The sequence below is a fragment of the Meleagris gallopavo genome, chromosome 9 (genome assembly GCF_000146605.3).
Source record: "Meleagris gallopavo isolate NT-WF06-2002-E0010 breed Aviagen turkey brand Nicholas breeding stock chromosome 9, Turkey_5.1, whole genome shotgun sequence".
NCBI lineage: Eukaryota > Metazoa > Chordata > Aves > Galliformes > Phasianidae > Meleagris > Meleagris gallopavo.
Window position 1 is genome coordinate 7,437,026 of NC_015019.2, and position 20,883 is coordinate 7,457,908.

General features: G+C 34.0%; 1 long non-coding RNA gene across 1 annotated transcript; it reads left to right on the top strand.

The window, feature by feature from the left end:
- Nucleotides 1–223: 223 nt before the first annotated feature.
- LOC116216942 lies at nucleotides 224–19,592 on the top strand. Its single transcript, XR_004160680.1, has 3 exons — nucleotides 224–460; nucleotides 17,257–17,335; nucleotides 18,214–19,592. It is a non-coding gene; the product is annotated as an uncharacterized LOC116216942 (long non-coding RNA).
- Nucleotides 19,593–20,883: the final 1,291 nt, after the last annotated feature.

Sequence of the window (20,883 nt, forward strand, 5' to 3'; positions counted from 1 at the left end):
ATTTCGTTCATTTTGAGAAAGTACTATTTTGAGTACATTTTCTTTTTGGTGATCTATGAATTTTTAGATGGGAAAATACAATCTTCATGTAGTTAATGTTATGCTTCCTTAAAAATCTAAAAAAAAAAAAAATCAATTTAAAATATGGCACCACTTAGCTTGAGTCTTGTATGACATACTGTTCTTTTTTTGAAGTACAATAACTTATACTAGTAATATGGAGGTCTATACCTATACACTAGGATTTGTAGCAGAAATGCAGAGTCATGGCTTGAGCCAATAATTGAGCACCTGGTATGAAGGCAGGGCCAACCTAGGGGAGCTCAGGTGCATGCAATGTACCTAAGTGATCAGAGGGGGTGGAGCCAGGATCCACCCCTTCCCAGACCTGGAGGGAAGGAGTGGCAGTAGAATCAAAGGTAGCTTGTGGAGATTCTTGCATATCTGAAGCCTTCTGAAGGTAAGCACATTTCTTCCTGTATTTCTACGTCTATGGTTGTTGCATTTAAGCAAATACTTACTTGTTGTAGCTTAGGGCTTTGTTGCTGTGCTGTCATTGCTCTGCTTTCCACTGTGTTACTGGAATGTGTAAATATAAGCGAGACTATTTCCTGCTATTCCAATTTACAAAGCATTATAGGTATACTCATATTGGACATGATTTTATAATCACGGCAAGACTAAAAGGATTAATTTAGTACTGTTATCCCTGGCCCTTCAGGGCCTGAAGACCACAGTGTGTTGTTTAAGATGTTCTTTAGCAGGTGTGTGATTTATTTTTTTCTTTTTTTTTTCCTTAATCAGTGGACCATTGACTTTCCCTCTCTGAGTTCTGTTTTTCTTCATGGCTCTCTAGGCCCCAAACATGTTAAAGGTCTCAGAAGAGAACACCCCAAAGTCTATTAAATTTATCAATAACAAGTCCCTAGATAAAAGTAATTAAGCTGCAAATATTTGCGGGCAGTATATGTGGGTGCCTCTTTTTTTTTTGTTTGTTTCAGAGGAAAAGCACTGAGGCAGCTAAGTAAAAATGAAGGAAAAATAAAGAGTAGAAGACTTGCTTAAGATATTCCACGCTATATAAAGCTTATACACTGACTGTAACCTACAAAGGCGTTATAAATCTGTGTGGTGGAATCCTGTGCCCTTAACTGTTACTTGACAAAGTATTTGCTAGTTGAGAGTGAGATCATGCATTTCTTGCTTAGTCATTTTTTTCAGAAGTCATGATTCTGTATGAGAAGTGTGCTGCTATAAGTCAAAAATTATAGATTATCTGCACTTCAAGGTTGTTAAAATTTGTAGGCAAAGAAGAAAGCAAAAAAGCAAAGTTACTGCCAAAAATATGCATTCTATGTTAGATCAAAGTTTGTTGAAGTTTTTGGTAACATAACTAGCTCACTGTGCAGAGTATTTCTACAGTTTTTGTTCTGCTTACTTGTTCAAGATCTCATTTAAAATAAAAATCCACTTCATGAAAAAATAATTTTCATAATTATTATTTTATATGAGCTAACATAGTTTTATCGTTATGCATATGTAATGGAAAGTGGTTATTCTTGACTCTTGTTAGAGAGCTAGAATTAATTTCCCACTCTCTCAGTTACTATAGTAACTGCACTGGAAAGCATCAATTTGGATTTTTCTCTAATTCTGAAATAACTGGAGTTTTCAGTTTACTTGAGCTGCTTCCAGAGTGGTGCATGCTAGAAAAAGAACATACCTCATAAAATAGCATCTCACCTGAGTTATATGTTGATATGTTAACAGTGTCTTACATTCATGTCTTGCCTTTGGCATAATTTACTGTCATACTCATAATGGAAAGACTGTGGTATAGTTGGATAGGTACTTGAGGACAAGTAACTCATATCTTCACTCTATAAAAAATCTTGTATTTTATTTGGATGAGCCAACAAATATAGCTAAGTGTAACTCTAAGAAAACTGGCCTTTCTCATCTTGCTGATTTTCATGAAAATGCTGTGTGATATGCAATATTGAGAATTTTCATTAAAATTAGGCAGAGACATCTTTACTCTATGTCTGGTTTACTTTGAGAAAGTAAATTATATTGGAAATGATTTTCAGTTCATCTTTTAACGTATCAGTATACAAACTGGATGGGATTTATTTCACCACATTTACTAGCTATCTAGGTTCTCTGTAAGGAAGGAGAATAATTTTTACAATTTTTTAATCTCTTTGTAATATAGTTGTTTGAGAGAATACAAAGTCTGGAAACCTTGGAAACCAGCTTTTCTTAAATGCCTGATTTGCAAATGAGATCAACCGCCCTTAGTATACATAAACATCAGATTTACTGATGAAATTCGTCATAGCTGCTTTGGGAAAGTTTAAGGAGAGAAGTCCCTTCCTACTCCTTAAGCACCACATTTTGCCTGCTTTTCACTTGAGAAGCTGTGGAAGGTGTATTGCAGTATTACCTGCAGTAATTATTCATAATTTTCTGTAGAGAGCTCTAATACTAGGGAAGCAAATTCTGTCCCTTAATCCTTTGTAGACATCAATTCTATGTTGCAGTGTAATATGAAATGAATTCATCAGTATTAATAAGTTGTTTTTTGTTTTTTTGATATTTTTATGATTATGATATATATTTTTTTATATAAATACCCTAGTTAAGTGGATATATATATTTTTTTCTCCCCCAACCACTCTGTTCATAGATCGCATTAATTATATATTCTTTTTTTCAGGCTTACAGGTACAATCAATTATCCATAATGTAATATCTAGTAGCATCTCAAGTCCTATTTTAAGTCAGTATTTTAAAATCTGTACTGTTTTTTTCCTCAGGTCTCAGAAAATAAATTTTAACTGAGTTCATTAGAACTATCTAAATGAAATTCTACTTAAGCATCAAAATCCTGTAGATAAATTGAAGATGTTCTTATTAACAAAGGAGGTTGGAAAAAAGCTCAGAAAAGCAGATGTTGTATATACACTGTACTCATATGTACAGTATACACACGAAGAATCAATATGTAATTTGAAGTAGATGATATGAGTTCATTCAATTCACAACCATACATTATCAGGAGTTATGTTAGGGATGAATGCTACAGAATAAGAGTGAATCTTGAAATGAAACAAGAAAAATCAATCCCTTGCTGTTCCTGATATTTTTGATGCAATTGAGCGTTCTGATTGTGGTTTTCCAGAAGTGGAAGTTACTGTTGAAGATCCACTTCCTTTTAACCCTAGCTTATGCTCTTATTACTATTTTAATAAGAAGTTCTTCTATCACTTCAGATTATTTTTAAAAAGTGTCTTTGTTCTTAGTACTTCACTTTAAATCCAAACAAGAGAAATCTTTACTTTTCATACCTGGAGTACTTTGGCTTCATGCATATATTAAAAACAGGTTGTAGCTCCTCCCCACTCTCCCTATCTTCAAAACGTACTTCACCACTGATGTCATTTATTCAATGCAAGGTAGCAGTGCACTGTGAATCAGAAAGCAAGTGGCTGATCTGTAAACCCAGTAGTATGTTCAGCTAGATGGAAACCTGAAAGTCAAAATAATCCTTTTCTGCTTTAAAAAAGAGATCTCTAGTGTATTTCACAAATTATCCTGTGATGATCGTGTGGTTGTGATTTACTTTTTTTTGTTTTTGAGGTATAAGTAAGTTTTCAGGAATATCATAGCATTTCTCCCATCTCTGTGTCACTACTTAATTTCTTTACCTGAATCTAGAAACAGGAAGGAAAATTGTTTAGGTCAAAGTGAACTTATTTTTTGGTAAGTTTTGTTTCCTGGGTTGTTTCAATACATTTTTTTTTGTTAGCAAATGTTTCATTGGCCGTGTAGTTTGGATTGTTATATCTTTGATAAGTTGTAAGAAATCAGAAGAGATAAAAGACTATATTCAGAAAGCTGCCAACCAGAGAAAAGATACTCTTATCTAATAGTTCAGTTGTAAGGGTGCTCAGAAAATTAGGGAATTATTTTCAGCTCTAGATATATGATCAAATTAGGCAGTTGTATTACCCTTCTCCAGAGAGTTATTTAATCAGTTATCTTGTATAGTAACAGTATTTGGTACATCTATTTTGATTTGTGTAAAATAGAGTGAGTGTCTAGGGGGTGTGAGGTTCTTTCTATAACCTACTGAAGCTCTCACATTCTGTACCCTGGTGCCTGAGATGTGAACAGTATGAGGTGCTGGACTGGGTTCTCTCAAGCAAAAACAAGTATCTCCCCATTCAAATTAAAAATTTTTGGTAAGTCTTGTAATCATAGATGCAAGTTTTTGGATCTTCTAGAACTATGAAAAATTCTGAAAAAATTCTGGTATTTCTGCTGTAGCTTCTCGAGAACAATACAGTGATCTGCAAAACCTTTCTTCAGAACACTTTAATTTCTAGGTATTGTCAATATGTGCAAAGTGAAGAGATTTATTTTTTCAGCGTAAAATTCTGAAGCATCACAAGAGGAGAAGCTATAATAGCATGTTGCAGTTTTAGTAGCATTTAACATTGTTTCTGATGAGTTCTTATTTTGAATTGGTAAGCACAGTAGATGTGACTGACAGTAGGGACCAAATTGCCTTTCACCAAAACTGAATGCTTTATAGGGTGAATAATGTATGTTTAAAAACTTAAAATGTTACATCTTCAATTTTTTCTTAGTTAATACTGAGATGGTGCATAATGCATTTTTGAGTTTTAATCTTCCCCAGAATTTGAAATGTCTAAAGTATGAATATATTGTTTCTCCACCCACCACTTTTTCTTCCTCTTGAAGTACAAGAATGTATAAAAGGCCCAAATTGTTTAATTAATTCTTGACCTATCAGGATAAATTGACTCTAGTGTAAATTAAACATGCTTGGGAACATTCCCAGGCACTGAGGCTGACTGGTAAAGATCAACCCAATGCTAATGAAGTCTCCTACCTTCCAAAATAGGGTGGCTGCTTGGTACCAGCCTTTTGAAAATTGTCTCTGGAAGGCTTCTGTGCCCAGCCCTGGCTTGTGAATTATTTGGGAGAACGAAAATTGGCCTAAATAAGGAACATGCCCTTGATTATTTTAATAGTATATGCAGCCATACCTTGTTGCAGTGGGAATGTCATAATCAACTAGTAGAGATGTAGCCACAAATACTGTTTGGGAGAAATTTCACTGTCTTGCATAAACATGATAGTAATAATTGATATTTAGGTTTGTGTTTTTAATGGTTAATGATAGTAGACGTTAGAAAGTGCTTTGAAATCTAATGATAATAAGCTATATAGAGTCGTCTGATATTAACTATGGAAGTAAAATTATATTTAAGGGAGATCTACGATGCTGTAACATCATTGCAAGTGACGCAAATTCTTCTTTAGATGGTTTCTTTGTTGCTGCTTTTGCTCAGATCCCTCAGAATACTTCATTCAGCTTACAAGCATTGTTCCAAATGTTGTTTTTTTTCCTAATGAATGGAGTAGCTAGGAAATTAATGCTTTGAACTGACAGTTGAATCTTCACATCCCTGAGAACCTCATTATGTGTTCGCAGTACTTTGTAGGGAATTGCATCTTGATTGCACCAGTGGTACAATGTACATTTCAAACCCTGTAAATACGAGGCTAATTCTCAATATTGACCTCAGGTCTTAAAAGAACCATGAGGCAAATAAGGTTTCAGAAGCAAGTTGCACGGGTATTGAGACTTCAGTCATGGTGATACTAAAACAAAATGGAAATGATTCAGCTGGAATGAAGAGAATAATTTTTCAGTGCTTGTTGAGCTGTTCTCCTCTGATATCTGTAGTATTACAGAAAGTGTCTATGGAGTGGGGAAAAAAAAATTGAAGCCCCAACCACAACTAAATTCCTAAATACTAACTAATCCTAAAACTACTAATATTTCCTTTGGCTCCATAGCCTTAATTATAAAGGATTTGCTTTTGCATGAGATCTGTGTCTGTCCAACAAACTCATTGCTATGACAGTTATAGTAAAAGATCTCTGAGCTCCACTGACTAAGGAAATCTGGTTTTGTGAACGAACATTGAGCATTTCTGACTCAGGCTTGTGCATTAATGTGTAATCGACTGATACATAATACATAATCCCTGACCGTTCAGATCCAAATGCTTTTGATCAGAACACAGATAGCTCAATCGTTTGTTCAGTATGCAAATGGTCATTCCTTTTGAAGCTGCTAATTAAACAGTTCCTTTTTGAATCCTAGGTATTCTCTGATGTGAGTTTTACAGTCAAACCCACGTGTGATGCTTATGCTGTGTATTTGTTTCCCTTTGTTACGAAGCTGTACTTTGAGTTGACTTTGAATATCAATGAGCCAACTGGTTGTTCATCTCTGGTTGTTCGTCATTAGGCACTATTTGTCATTTATAGAAGTTCACTAATTTCTAAAGGGAATGACCTTTGAAAAATTAAAAATACAAGAGTGTTATTTTTGTATCATCATCAAAGATATGTTAAAGTCATTTGCATTGTTCTGGCTGGAAGTAAAGCTGTTCATCATGCTGAGCCTTCTTTGAAAAAGAAGACTACACAGCTTGGTATCTTTTCTGTTTCATGCATCCCTTCCACTTATGTGCAGGCTACATGCGTGCCTTGATGTGCATCATTTCACATGAATATAGGACATGAACTATTTATCAGAATAAAATGTATTACTAGGAGTGCATGCTAACCAGTTGATTTGATCCCAGTTTAGATAAACACAACTACATCCATTGCTTTTTTTTAAAGGGAGAAGAAAAATGACAAGTATCCCAGCTCATACAAGTAGGTTTTTTTTTCCTGTTTTTTTTTTTCTTTTCTTTTAAATCTTGCATTGAGAGAAACACTAAGGTCAAAATAATGAAGTGCTCTTATGGGCAAAAGGTAGTGGTAGAAGTAACTGTCAGAACTTCTGCGTAGGTAAGGCCTTGCTAATCTTGAAATCACTAATGGGCTTGGGACCCACAGTACTCATCTTTTGGTTGTTTAAAGATACTGGGTGTTTTTTTCTTAATAGAGTCAAATTTTCACATCAAATTTCATTCTTCCGCTTTTGCTAGAGAATGCATCTTGTATTTTCTTGAAGAACTACAGCTGATCTATAGATAACGATTACAGTTTCTGCATGACTATTTACTTACAGTTAATCTTGATGAGTGGATCAATATTTGAAATAAGAGATACTTACTCCATATGTTCTCCTCCTACTTATGGCATTCAGCAGGGAATTAATTACTCTTGTATATTGCTGAGTTTGGTAGATAATGAATGTTTTAGCTGATATACTATCATTGCCAACTCTGAAGTTATGGCAATAGAATAAGTTAAAGAAAGGGTACGACAAATATATATTAATCTCAGAAAAAATTCAATAATTAATTTCCTTATCATAAATGAGTGGAGAAACAGAGAAGTAGGAAATTGAAACTGGAAGGTAAATGGTGAAACGTGGAAGATCTTTGAAGAATGGAATCTCTTTTCTTCTGTTTCTCTTTTAGGTTTGTTCAACCACTGATTAAAATGTAATTTCTTTTCTAAAACTTGTGAAGTATTTTATGAATTACTCACATGAGAATTTGGCACTGAGGAATTCCTAAATATGATTAAGCACCTCAAATTCGATCATATTTATTAGACTTCAAAATGACATTTTCTATTTATAAGCAAACAAACAAAAAAACCCCACAGCTTAAACAAGCCAATCAAGTATTATATATAATGCTAGAAAAGTTAGTGTGTTATTTAATACATTAAAAATCACATCACCTGCAACATCTGTCTGAAATTGCAGAGAACTTGCAGCAGTTTGATGGAAATAATTTTGGATATTCATAAATGCCCAGTAATGAGGAATTTTGTAGTATTTAGCACTCTAAGTTCTGCTGCTTTCTTAGATGTAGCTTGTTGCATGCATACAGGCATGTTGTACATTAAACTTCTTCATTTACTCCATTAACTTTTTCATGTATGCTGAACTCAGGAGAAAAGGTATTTCACGTTTCTTGATTCTTTGAAATACTCAAATACTTAAAAATATTCAGATAATTTAAAAGAGATATTTATGGATGACGTTACTTCCAACAACTTGGTGTAATATCTCTAGCCTATATTTTCATGTATCTCGGCAGAACTCTGTCTAGTGACACTGATCCGCAGCAAACGATGAGCTGTGAGGTACTGAGTCCTTTTACTGTCAGATGCCTTCCAGTTGGGTACAGAGTCTTGCTCAACTTAACCTGTGAGGATTTTTGCAATATTCCTTACAAAGAATACAGAGGAGTTAGAATACAGGTTGGAGCAGTGGATACATATGCTCAGTATGCGGAGTTCAACAGTCTGAAAACTAGAGCAAATATTTGGAGTGGGTGAAAAGGCACATAGTTCACTTCTTTTTTTTTTTTTTTTTTCTGAACAATGGCACATTTCCAAGTATCTTGGAAGTCCTACCTTTGGGGAAATTGAAGAGAGGAACAGAGGAAGCTATGACCAGGTGTATTTAAATGTGGTGTATATCTTCATTAAGTGCACTATATAAATCTAACTGCCAGCCACCACAATACCTCCTGCAGGTTGTATTAATCTCAGTGACAGTTAACACAGTGCCCTCAAGTATGAATCTAAATGCCAGTTGCATTTCTTTTGCTTAACTTGTGAGTAGAACTGTATAAATCAAAGGAATTCTGTTGAAAAGTAAAACTAATTTCCCTACTTAAAAAGAAAATTTTATACTACTTATCCCTTTTGCTCTTTGTGCATGGATACTACATTAGGTAGTAGATGACATTGATGTTTCAGCATTAAATATGGCGTATGTTCAGAGTAATTAAAAAAAAATATCCATCCAGCTAAACATTGCATAGCACCAAAAGATAAATTTGCCAAAGAATGGCCAATTTTACACAGGTTATAGAGCAGGCAAAGCAAAGTACGTGTGAATTTTGATATATAAAATTTAATGTCAATCATTGATTTCTAAAGCTTTGCAATTACATGTATATCTAGATCATGCCATTCCTTCAGAGCTATTCAAACATACAACTAAGAAGAACTGCTTTACTAATTTTCACTTTAGAGAAAAACTATCTCTCTTAAACTGTTCTTAAATATGTCTTGGAGGCAAAAATTTGAACGTGGCTTTTAATAGAGGTACATGCCCTATAGAAGTGTTTTAATTAAAAAATTGAAACAAACACACTTAAACTATCTACTCAGTTAACACTGAGTAGTTTGGTAAGACAAAAGTAGTGGTAAGTGCTTTAATTAATCTCCAAGATGCCTTATAAAATAAGACTTCAGGTATTCTTCAGCGAAATATTAAATTCTTTAATATGAAGTATACAGAACAGTTTGTCCTATTTTTAGGTTATGCCATTCTATTAATTTCCATAAAACACTAAGCAAATGTAATTAAAAATATTGGAATAGTTTAACTAAACAGGCATTCTCTCTTATTTCAATTTGGTCAAGCTTTATGGTGATAAAAGGTGTACTTTTTGTTTAGATGAGATCCACAGTATAAATACAGAATGCTGTAATTCCAAAGGTCAGCTTTGAATTGTGTGAACTTTGACTTAAAAATGCAAACCCTGATTCTAACATAATAATTAATGTTTAAGTTCTCATTTTAAAATGTATCAATCTCATGAATTTGAAGTAGAGGGTCAATCTGAGAATGCTTTTGTTTTTTCTGTCTCTATTTTTCAGTTTTTTTATAGTGTTTAAACCAATGGGTCAGTGTCCTTGGAACCAGCTATGAGAGGGAAGGCACTAATTACAGTCTGGGAATAATTAATAGATTTTCTCATTTGATATCAGTTTCACAGCATGAGATGCACTTGTCTGCATGTATACATATATATGTGTTTATTATATATATGTAGTTTTGCATACATAGCAATGCATTGTGCTTTGATCATTTTTCTGCTTGGTTATTCTCACTTGTATGTTTATTCCTGACCTCATTGTGTTGTCACCATGTAACAAAGTGAAATATGGTGTCAGGTGTGAATGTGCTTTTCTTTCCTTGTGTGCAGTTACTCACTCACCCTGTGTGATAGCATTTAATTTATAGGTACTTCTTTTGTAATGTCTGTATCGTAAAGATATGTTCATAAAATAAGTATGCAGTTTGGTTATTGATTGATGACATGTCTGTAGAGTGGAAGAATGGTGGATGCCACCTTCACTCTAATTCAGATCCCCAGAAGCATTTTGAACTACAGCCAAAGCTGCTTTGGGCCATCTATAAACTATGAAAGCATTTCCACAGATGCTTAAGATCAGCTATTTCTATTTTATGTCTCTGATTTCACTTCATACTCAATGCCTGTAGTACTGAAGCATCTTACAACATTCAAGGGAAGAGCTTTGTTCAGATTTTTCTTCAAAAATTAGCACTTTGAAGGGGTTTTTTTTGGCAGTGGAAGGGAACTTTGTCTTTAAGACGTGCATTTATTTCAAGATTAGAGTAGATGTCTCTAATGGCTGGCATAACCCTCTTCTAGCAAACAAAGTGTAATGAATCGTTTTCATCGAAAAGTGATGAGCTTTGTCATGCCAAAGATGCTGCAGTGCTCCCATTGTGTCTGGTAGCCAGCTGACAAGGAGACCTGCTCCCAGCAGCTCTCTTCAGCCCAGCGCAGGTGAGGTACTTCATCCTAGCTGCAGCTGCTAGGAAATCCAAATTTTAAGTAAAGAAATTATAAATGATAGAAAATGTCAGGAGTTATGAAGCTCTAATATACAATATAGACACAATTGATCATGCTCCCAGGAGTCCAGGTGTTCATATATATACACATAGTGGTACAAGCAATGTGGCTGTCAGCCTCAGCAAGAAATCCAAACTTTTTTTCATGATAGTTGCGAGTTGCGTGGTTTGCAAACAGATGTTCTCCTCTGAAGGAAGCACACAGTGCTGTCAAGTGTTTCTTTCTGACTACTAACGTTATCCATGTCTTGCTTAGATTTACCAGCAAGATACTGGACTGGCTGGTGGTACTTCATGTGGTGTGAAAGATAAATAGAACTGACTGCTAACTCCATATGGTTGAGATTTGACTTCAAGAAATCTCTCAAGTGCAAATAGAATTTCTGTAGGACAGAGAGGCAGCTTAAACTTGAGCAAAAGCTAAATTTATAAATGTGAATTTTCTGTCCTCATAAAATAAATTTTGTGGACAAAAGACTTATTTTATCCATGAGTGGTAGTGTTCAGGTGACTTTTGCTAGAATCTGAAAGCTTAGGTAAAATTGTATGACCTCTAGCTGAAGTTGATTCATTAGTGCCATTATGTGTTCATAGCCAGGCCTTATCTATGGCTGGAAGAGATGCAGGAGGTTGGCAGGAGAGCCCATTATTCCATGTGACTCCTACCTTGATAATGGAAAGGAGACTAAACTCTGCGTAGTAAATGGCAAGTCCAGTTGCATTAGGAAACAGTTTTTTAAAAACTGGTATTATTGTAGAACTGATTTTATAAATTGTACTAGGCTGATAGATTTCACACAACTATTAAAAACTACTATTCCATATTTATTAATAGAATACTAATGTGTGAAATACCATATATGAATGCCTACTTGCTGCAGTAGAAGTGGAGTAAACTGAAAACTACATATAAAATACGGAAATGAATTTTCATTTACATAATTTCGGTAAGTGCGTGCTTCAATTGTACTGCATAATTTACCATATCAAAAACTGTTGAGCAGATTGATCGTTTAACAGTAGTTCACCAATAAAGGAAAATTTTACATAAAAGAGAACTTGAAATGTTCAAAGATAAAGATACCCTTGGCATCAGGCAACAGGACATAAAGCAACTTAAAATGCTATTGTCCTAACTTCTAAATGTACCTGTTTTGTTCATGATTCAGGGAATGTTAGTTTTGTTTTTATAGCAAGAAGTTCTTCAAAGCAGGATTTTTCAACTATCTTAATTTCTCTTCTGTGGACTTCTATAACGTACTTATGCAAACATTTATGTCAACTGTATAACTGTAAAGTAATGCAACGGGCATATGCACTGTCTTTCAATTATCTATCATATATGTAAATTATATCATCTGATCTGTTGGTATGTTAGCTTAAATAAAGGAAATGTTTTTCTCACCTTTATTTTTTTCATTTTCTTCTGGAGGGCTATGGTTGTAGATTACCAATAAAGCTAGAAGTAAATAGATCCTTTAAACCTTTGTTTAATATTTGATCTTCTAACGTATATGGCAACAATTTTCAATCACCCACTGATTGTAATTCGTCTGGAAGTTTCAATGTAACCCAAAAAATCAATATTAACAGATGTTGTTTGCTTAAGTCTGAAAGTGTTCCAGAAAAATGCTTGTCAAATCCATCCCATCTAAGGTTTCATAAAGTTTCAGATTTACAGAATCGATATCAGCAGATGTTCACAACTTTTATTTTATTTTTTCTCAAGGCATTGCAGAAGTGTTTCTTCCAGCACAATTTTGAAAGAAAGTTGAAACCACTGAGCATATGATAGCTTTCACTGTTGCCAAAGAATATGCATTTCTCAACTCCTTGAGATATGCATTGTCTTCATGTAATATCATTAGAGACGAGCAATTAAACAGAAAAAGATAGTTTTAATTAACACATGAGGAATGATTGTTTAAATCAATGCATGGTATAGTCCATGTATGCTAAACTCTACATTAGGGCTAGCTTAGCATTTCCTTTTGTGGGGATGTTAATGGAAAAAGATAATGTTAGAGGGGTAGTTGGGGCAAGAAGAAAAACTTACTTTGGTGAGTTTGGGAGGTAAATTTGAGTTAGAAATATTCCTGCCTTCATGAAACAAAATATGTATTAAAACAAAATAAATCCACAAGGAAACCCTCCCCATCCCCTCACTTCCCCAAGAGGTCATTAGATGACTTCCTAGAAACACCAGCATACACTTTAGTGCAAGCACTGGAAAAGTGGTTGGCATTAATTACATATTATTTGATACTATGATGATAGTGACTTTCTGCAATAATTAGGAATATAATAATACTCTGATAAATTGCAGTATGAGAAAGCCTCTAGACAGGTCTGTTTTAATTTGATTATGTATCTCATGTCAGTAAGTTTTCTACAAATGGCCTAATTTAATAGGAATAGCAGTTGAGTTGTAGGAATTATATTTGAAACATCTCCAAGTTGGTTATGGTTCTGAGATATTGTGGTTATAAAAATGCAGATTTTTTTCTTGGACAGGGTGGTGGTGGTTTAAACTGTTTGTATGTTTATGCCCTACATCTGGGATTATTCTGTGTGAGTTCTGAGCTAAAAGAGAACTGCAACTGTGTTAGCACAGCATCAAATCTACGCAAATAAAGCTGCCTTGCAGCGGGGTTTATTAATGTAGGCATCACATCATGCTTCTGCAGTTATGTAGCTTCTTTTTTCTTTTTCTTTTTTTCTCAGGCTTAGAGGGTAAGCAGAATGCTTACATCTGTCTGCAATACATATCATAAACATATGCCAGGAGACTTGGCCTTGATTTGTATTTATGTTTAATCAAATTGTGGCAGTTATGATGCCTGTTTATTTTATTCAAATTGAGCATTCAGCAAGAAGGAGCCAACTTCCGGAAATTAAATGCTTATTTGTAGAGTGCAGCGTTATAAGAAACTGCACTATTTTACAGTAGAATCTTTCTGTGTCGGTGACAGGTCTATTGTGACTTCAAGTTTTTACACAATCTATTGAATATTTGAAGTGTCTTATACATTTCTTCAATATGCATCAATATTAGTAATAGATTATTGATTAGAAGATTTTGGCTTTTTTTTTTTTTAGTTTTCTCGCAGATATTGTGCAGACGTGATGAAGGCGGATTATTGCTGCTTCTTGGACACATTTTTCTATTTAAACAAAATCAAAGGAGAATTTCCCCTAAGTTAACTTGTTTCTGTAAGAGATAAAAGTGAGGTATTTTAATCTCTCTATATCAGATTTAATTTGCTGATTTTACTTTAAGTACAGATCAGCGCCTTTCATCAATTACCTTAGCATCTCTATACTTTGGGTATTCTAATTGTGTTTAGCAGTTTGCTACTATAGGCTTAGTATAATTATATGGGCAACTCTTTCCACACAGCAGCAAGGTAGGCTTTTTTGAAAGAAAATGTAGCTGCAAAACCTTCCGCTGTTCTTTTTAGTTCACTTGCCATTGATTTGGGAAATAATCATGTGTAACTCCTAAACTCCTCTCTTCCTTTCACCTAATAGGAGGAAAGCTTTCTCTATCTATGAGGAAAGATTCATATCACTTTTCTAAAAATTGTCTAATATGCTAGTAAAAGAAATGAGTTGTAAATCTTTCACACTGCAGTGGACTTCTGCAAGTGCGTATTTTGGCCAAGTGAAGGAATTTTCATTATGTCCATACTCAAATATTAAAGCAGGGATATTTTTTAAGCATTAAAATATGCAAAAGCAAATGATTTTACAGGATAGCACCTCTGAGTAGTCAGTTCAAATTAAACATTTAGGAAACAAGAAATGTTACACATGTATTATTAAAATAAGAGTCAGCATACAAGAGATTTTTGCAACCTGGTTCATCTATGATAGAGACAATATCATTGTGATATTAAGTTCATGCCTCATAAACTTAAAAATAATAATAATAGTAATGTTTATTAGCTTCAGCTGAGAGATGATGACTGGACTGCATGTAGTCTATTAAATATGGTGGAAGGTTATTAAAAAGAGCACATACAGACCTTGCTGTTAGCATTATGAATAATAGTATTAGCTGTGGATGTAGAGATTTTTTTTAGCTGAATTTTATTGTTTTAAGCTTAGAAAAATATTAAAATTCTACTAACTGTAACATAAAGTGGATTCTTTGTCCAGAAGTTCAAGCCTTTCATGTAGTCCTTGCTGTTGCTTCTGACATCTGTCTTTGCACAATTTTTCATCCCATCTTAGATTTTGCAATGCTGGCTCATTTCTCTGATAAATAGGTGTAATTCATTTTGCCAGCTGCTGAGAACTACTACATTTGCCAATAAATGGGTATCAGGAATAGCTGAATGGAAAGTGTCTGAATTGAGAAGAGAAAGTTTAAAATTAGCAAACATGAATGCTGTCAGATCTAAACTAATTTCTATGAAGACTCATCAGGGCCACAGCTGCTGGAGTATGTGACATGAGAGAGAAAGTCAAGGAATGTTTACTTGAGGGAATAAAATATAGCAGAAATTTGCAGATTCTGTTAGCTAAAATGTTGCATAAGTACATGATATTTTTTTTAGAGATTATAAAGTAATCAGGAAGAAGTGGAATAAATATTTCAAAAATAAACCCTCTATTTGACAAGTGTTGTAAACATGTTCTGTACTTAAAAAAGGTTCTGTAGAAGAGATGACTAGTGAAGTACAGTTTTGCTTAAAGAACAGCTATTTTAGGACTTTAAGTCCAGATAAAGATAAATAAATTTAGTCTTTCAGTCAACTTCTACAGGCTTTTTTCCAATTTTTAGAATGCTGAAATAATCAACTAGAATTGCAGAAATCAGGACGTTTATGATTATGAAATGCTAGGTTTACTTTCTAGATAGTGAACTGTCAGATTTTGAACTTCGCAGACTTTGAATAGTTTCTTTTAGGTTAAGTGTCTGCTTAAGCAAAGGGGGGGAAAAGAAGAAAATCACAGAGCAAAAGACAGTCCTTGATTCGAAGAGCTCATGCAATGAGGAAATGACTGAATCCAGATCCAGAGTGGCGTATTGCTCTTTCAAATGCTCATTTGGAATAAGATACTTTGTCATGTCCTTTCAGTATTTTATTATTTGTTGTTTTTTTTGTTTCTTTTCTTTTTTTTCCCAGGAAAAATGTTCTATTTATTCACATTGTGCCTTGAGAAAAGAGACTGGAAGTTCAAAACAGCATTGTGTAACCTGTGATTCCTGTGCATTTGACTCTGTTCATTATATTTTTGATTTTTCTGTGGAGAATTCTTGATCTGCTGTGCCAAAGAGGCTTTTCAGATTCCCTTTTACCTGCTCAAAAGGATTTGGTGTTCTTTTCCTATCTTCTCCCCTCCAGGACACAATTCATTCATTCCCAAGGTTTGCACATATGTTCAGATAGAGCGATATTTTCAGCGTGATGCCACAGCTGTGTTGCTCACAGTTGCTCTGAACCAGTTTGCTGAGGCTGTCAGCTTCAAATTATTCATTTAACTAATGTATTCATCTCTGCCGCAGGTCTCTAAATGAGATATAAAGAGATTTTAGGTTTTTAGGACATCTAATAAGACTGATTAAAATACACACATGGTGGAGAATGACCACATATTTTAAGTGTTGATTCATTACAGTCTCTCGTCCAAAAAGACATTTTACTTGATCTAGCATCTTCTTTACTCTCAGCTGCTGCAGCTGAAACTCTGTGGATGGGATATGTAAATTCAAGGCAAGCTTCTTATTTAGCATTTCTGCCTTGCCAAATGAATCATAGATAGGAAATCACTGAGCTTGCCAAAATTTATCATACTGTGTCTCCGAAAGTGAAAACAGGTTTTCATATAGCAAAGCAAATGCTGTGTTTTGCCACAGATAATATTTTGAAAGTTGGTACAAGGTATCTTCATTGTGCAGATATTTATTTTTCCAAACTGATTGCATACTTCAAAGTACTGAGCTTTTCAAGATCCTCATAAAACTAATTAATCAACTTTGCAAACTGCATATCTTCCTTTCAAGTGGATCCCACAATCCTTCTACCTTGGGGAATAATTTTCCTGCTTTCCTAGCACTTTCTTGATCTAATTATTGTACCTCTAAATAGGAGATTTGTTGTTATACAACATGATTAATTAGATATGTTATTTCCTTATCAGGTGAGAAATCACCAAAGGATTGATGATAAGCTTATGAAATCAACAAAGACTGTAGAAGGCAAAATGCAATTACTTCTCAATTAAAAATCCATTTGACGTATTTGAGAGATTAATAAACAAATTGGATTTGTTTCTAACAGAAATAATTTGATTTCTGAGGAAACATGGGTTATGTTTGATATACCTCTTCTTTATCTAAAGCATAAACAATAACAAGTGTATAAACTTAGCTAGAGATAGGAGAGACTTAATTTTTCAAACACAGACTCTTCAATGACTGAATATATGTCAGTGTGAACTGTGCTACTGTCATTAACTTGCCTTTTCATCACATCTAAGCTCTTTGCTTAAAAGCACAATGTTCTACCTATTTTCCCCTCGCAAGATGCCTGAAATGTGAGTTTTCATTGCAGCTTTTGCATTTCTGGAACATTTACCTACACTGGATGGAGGACTGTGAAGTAAATGTATTCAGTTCAAAAATATAAACATGTAAGTATTATCTATTAGATTAAGTATTATATTAACTCTGGGAATTTAGTCCTTAAATATAGGAAATCAGCTGCTTGCCTTCTTAAGCAATTGATAGGGTGAACATTTTCTGTTCTCTGTTCAATTAAAAAAAAGAAAAAGCTATTTGATCTTGCTGTCAATATGCCAAACTAATATCCAAGATCCTTCTGGGTTTACAGAGCATTCTGCTTCTTTCACCTTGTGATCTCACACATAGCCTGATTTTTACCGATTGTGTGCTTGCAGCTGCCACTTCTCTTATTTTCATGTGTCACGAACGTCTTGAACTAGGGTCAATTTCTGCCCATTTCCACTTAGAAAATCAAACGATATGTTTACTATGTCACTTAGGAATCTTGAGGCACTCTTAAAATAGGTGGATGCTTGCCCATTTTGCATGGAATTGTAGAAAATATCAAGACTTTTTAAATAGATCTGACACTTAAATCTATTGGAGCTTGTTTTTTTTAGCATAGCTGAACTTGTCTGGAATCCATCCTGTAGCTTTCTTGAGGACCACTGATTCTTTCAGCAAGACTAATTTCTTGTATTGTAAAGAGTCTGGAAAGCACAAATGATAATTATCAACAGTCTTCTGGCTAAATGAGCGTTTTGCACAAAAAAATACATTTGAATTAAGCCTTATTAATGCAAGTTTCAAGGTATAAGAAAAGCATCTGTAACTGTAGGCTTTTAAATCAAAGAAAGCTTTCATCATATTCAAACGTTATCTAGAGAGCCATATGGATGACTCTTCAGCAATCTGCCATTTATCAAGCATCTGATCTATCTGTTTCTACATCTTCTCTTGAAACCTTTACCGTAAAGGTCTGCTGGTTTTTCTTTTCAATCCTTAGTGATCAAGAAGACTTTGAAACAAGAAAAAGAGAAGATTTCATCATTTTGGATTTATAAACTCAGAGTTAGTGAAAAACTTCATGGCAAAGGTCCGTAATCAACTTATGATTTGAAAGGCTCTAATGATGTAGAAGTCATAGTATGTGGAAAAAAAAGGTATCTGATAGGATTTCAAATGAAATTTTTGTCCTAATTTATGTTACAAATGCTCTACAGTAGATCTCCAGAAATATGTTTCCTACATCTTCTCCAGAGTGTCTGAGGAGTTATCGATATTATTAAATGTTATTGTACAAATGTATGAGCTGATCAAAACTGCTTGAAAGCTTCTGTAAATTCTCAAACTGCTATTAAGTTTTTTTTAAGTTGTAGGATTCCAAATATGTGGGTATTTCTTAAGTAAATGTTTTAATTATTACCTGTTTAATAGGGAGGAAAAAAAAACCAACAAGAAATCGTCACTCTTCTTAACAGTGGTGACATCTTCAATGATTTGACTTGTATGCAGACTGATTGGGTATTTGTGTAATAGGTAATGGGCCAATTAACACTTTCCATTTTATCTTTGTTCTGTATGAACTATTTTATCTAATGAGTTTAAGTGGAGGTGATCAGTATTTCTGCAGTTTTTGCTCGTGTGTGTATGAGGGAGGATCATAAAATGATCATGCCAAGTATTTATAGATACACCCATGTGCAGAGACTACAACATATATCTTTGTGTTAATATTCCAAATAAACTTCCTTTTATTGATCATTTTTAGGTGCAGTTGCAAATAAAAGTGTAGTTTCATTACAGGTAATTTTGCATATGTTTTGAAAAGCATGGTTTTGTTTTGAGTATATTCAGTTCCCTTTAGACAAAAGACTAAAAATTACTAGTGAGACTGATATTGAAAATCGGTGTAATTTAGAGATGTTTGAACAGCAGGTTCGATGTCTTTTCAAAACTCCTGATCTGAAATTGAGGAGCGATTTCTGCGTTTCCATTTTTATTCTTTTACTGCGTCATTGTGTTCTGCTGACAGCAGTGTTAATTCTTAGTTAACATTGAGGATTTAGAAAAATTGGATTTATGCAGAAAAAACTGTTCTTTAAGTTCCCTCTTCAGGAAATTTTGCAACTTTTAAATAATTCATCTTCAAGTGCAGAATTTACAAAAACAATGACGGTAAGAACAGAAGCAAAATATTACATCTTTTTAAGAACTTCACCGTGTAATTTTAGTAAGATTTTTCTCCCTGTTAATTTACTGTGCCGATCTCGAAACGTGCTTCACACAGCGCTTTTCCAACAGGAAACTGAATATCATCTATAATCCATTTTGTTTGCACAGTAAATATGTAATTCAGACTCTAATCTCTTGTAAAAATAAAATCTCCTGAATTATAATTTGACTCATCATGTTACTTCATAAAAGTGAATGAATTAATAATAAGATTTCTACCGTTGAATACTTTTAAGGTGTGACAGTTGGATAGATAATTCCACTCAACGAAAGCTTCAACTCTGCTGTTTAAATGCCTAATTTTAATTTGCCCATATTACAAACTACAGGTGTTTAGTTGACTGTGAGGGTATACGCTACAATTAAAAAAAAAAAACAGAAACTTAAAAATAACACTTTGACAATTGTATAGATTAATGTAGCATATTGGCACAGCGCAAAAGAATATCTTCAACTGGTAGAATAAAGTAATCCAACTTCTTTTGGCATGAGAGAATTTTGTTTAAATTTATTTAAAAGCTACCAGCTAATCTCAAGATTACAAATGACTGCATTTCATTCTTATTGCTGCCAGCACCTGGCATCAGAAAGCATTTTGATTCTTTTGAAAGTCTTTTGTGGAATAAGGGTGGCATATTTTCCCTGTATTACTGTGGTTAATATTCCTATTGCTCAATCAATGCCTAGTGCCATGGCATATTTCTTTCTCCTATTTTGCAGTCAGTGATGAAATTGATCCTGTTTTCCACTTGGACCATTTTTTACTGGGAATGATAGAAAGCTGAATACTGTTGCAGTTTTAGTTGTCTGTTTGATAGATGGCAAAGTGTCTTAACAGATCTGGGATTTTGTTCCATTTCAGTTTACTAAAGGTTTAGTACAAAACCTATGGAGGCAATGGAAAAGCTTTTGTCTTAGGATTGGGCCCTAAAGAATTGCCAATACCTATTGAAAAACCATGTCGCACTTTTCAAATGGAAAGATCAGTCACGTTTTCTAACTGACAGTAGTAACTACTTGATTGAAATAAGATAACTTGGTATTTTCTAATATTAAGAATGGGATTTTACTCTTGAAGTTTCGTAAGAAAATACAGAATAAACTTAAATTTTCTGCATAAGACCTAATCCCGTTTTCTTTGTAGTCTTATTGCTCTGAAGCTCTGGATCTTTTCTCTTCCAGTTTCAGCAAATGAATAATACCTGGAGGGATAGAAAATTCATATAGCTATTCCCCCAAGGTTATCTATACTGCTGACTGCATAGCTGTCTCTCTGAAGCCATTCTATCAATTGCTCAAGTGTGAATGCTATGTAATATGTTTTATAACTGGAAGGTTGAAGCTTTCTTTTCCTACTGGGAGTTTCATATTTTGATGAGACTGACTTTTTCTCTTTTGTGTCTTCAGTCAATAATATGCTCAAAAATATATTTTTAAATCT